Genomic DNA, 2197 nt, shown 5'->3' on the forward strand with positions numbered 1-2197 from the left:
CAATGAAGATCTGTGAAGTTATTTGGATTTTTACAAATTATCTTTGAAAGACAGGGTCCTGAAAAGGGGACATTTCTTTTTTTCTCCTGAGTTTAGTAACCAAAAAAGTGTTAATACAAATCTAAATATATTTTATATTTGAGATTCTTCAAAGTTGCCACCCTTTGCACACGCTTGCTTGTGGATGATTCCTCAGTAGCTTGTGGATGATTCCTCAGTAGCTTGTGGAGGATTCCTCAGTAGCTTGTGGAGGATTCCTCAGTAGCTTGTGGATGATTCCCCAGTAGCTTGTGGATGATTCCCCAGTAGCTTGTGGATGATTCCCCAGTAGCTTGTGGAGGATTCCTCAGTAGCTTGTGGAGGATTCCTCAGTAGCTTGTGGAGGATTCCTCAGTAGCTTTTGGAGGATTCCTCAGTAGCTTGTGGAGGATTCCTCAGTAGCTTGTGGATGATTCCTCAGTAGCTTGTGGTGGATTCCTCAGTAGCCTGTGGAGGATTCCTCAGTAGCTTGTGGATGATTCCTCAGTAGCTTGTGGAGGATTCCCCAGTAGCTTGTGGAGGATTCCCCAGTAGCTTATGGAGGATTCCCCAGTAGCTTATGGAGGATTCCCCAATAGCTTCTCTTCTCTCCATCTGTCTCGCTCTATTGTCGAGAACTTCTCTGTAATTCAATATGATTTTTGTTTGTCTATCTTTTGTGTCTTTATCTACATGTTTATCTATGTTTACAACAAGCAGGAAGACATCAGAACAGGGCCGTTGTCTTGGTCGACATGTTTATCTATGTTTACAACAAGCAGGAAGACATCAGAACAGGGCCGTTGTCTTGGTCGACATGTTTATCTATGTTTACAACAAGCAGGAAGACATCAGAACAGGGCCGTTGTCTTGGTCGACATGTTTATCTATGTTTACAACAAGCAATGAGAAGACATCAGAACAGGGCCGTTGTCTTGGTCGACATGTTTATCTATGTTTACAACAAGCAGGAAGACATCAGAACAGGGCCGTTGTCTTGGTCGACATGTTTATCTATGTTTACAACAAGCAATGAGAAGACATCAGAACAGGGCCGTTGTCTTGGTCGACATGTTTATCTATGTTTACAACAAGCAATGAGAAGACATCAGAACAGGGCCGTTGTCTTGGTCGACATGTTTATCTGTTTACAACAAGCAGGAAGACATCAGAACAGAGCCGCTGTCTTGGTCTACATGTTTATCTATGTTTACAACAAGCAGGAAGACATCAGAACAGGGCCGTTGTCTTGGTCGACATGTTTATCTATGTTTACAACAAGCAATGAGAAGACATCAGAACAGGGCCGTTGTCTTGGTCGACATGTTTATCTGTTTACAACAAGCAGGAAGACATCAGAACAGAGCCGCTGTCTTGGTCTACATGTTTATCTATGTTTACAACAAGCAGGAAGACATCAGAACAGGGCCGTTGTCTTGGTCGACATGTTTATCAATGTTTATAACAAGCAGGAAGACATCAGAACAGGGCCGTTGTCTTGGTCGACATGTTTATCTATGTTTACAACAAGCAATGAGAAGACATCAGAACAGGGCCGTTGTCTTGGTCGACATGTTTATCTATGTTTACAACAAGCAGGAAGACATCAGAACAGGGCCGTTGTCTTGGTCGACATGTTTATCTATGTTTACAACAAGCAGGAAGACATCAGAACAGGGCCGTTGTCTTGGTCGACATGTTTATCTATGTTTACAACAAGCAGGAAGACATCAGAACAGGGCCGTTGTCTTGGTCGACATGTTTATCTATGTTTACAACAAGCAATGAGAAGACATCAGAACAGGGCCGTTGTCTTGGTCGACATGTTTATCTATGTTTACAACAAGCAGGAAGACATCAGAACAGGGCCGTTGTCTTGGTCGACATGTTTATCAATGTTTATAACAAGCAGGAAGACATCAGAACAGGGCCGTTGTCTTGGTCGACATGTTTATCTATGTTTACAACAAGCAGGAAGACATCAGAACAGGGCCGTTGTCTTGGTCGACATGTTTATCTATGTTTACAACAAGCAGGAAGACATCAGAACAGGGCCGTTGTCTTGGTCGACATGTTTATCTATGTTTACAACAAGCAGGAAGACATCAGAACAGGGCCGTTGTCTTCGTCTACATGTTTATCTATGTTTACAACAAGCAATGAGAAGACATCAGAACAG

The sequence above is a fragment of the Oncorhynchus kisutch genome, unplaced genomic scaffold (assembly GCF_002021735.2).
Source record: "Oncorhynchus kisutch isolate 150728-3 unplaced genomic scaffold, Okis_V2 scaffold3978, whole genome shotgun sequence".
Taxonomy (NCBI): domain Eukaryota; kingdom Metazoa; phylum Chordata; class Actinopteri; order Salmoniformes; family Salmonidae; genus Oncorhynchus; species Oncorhynchus kisutch.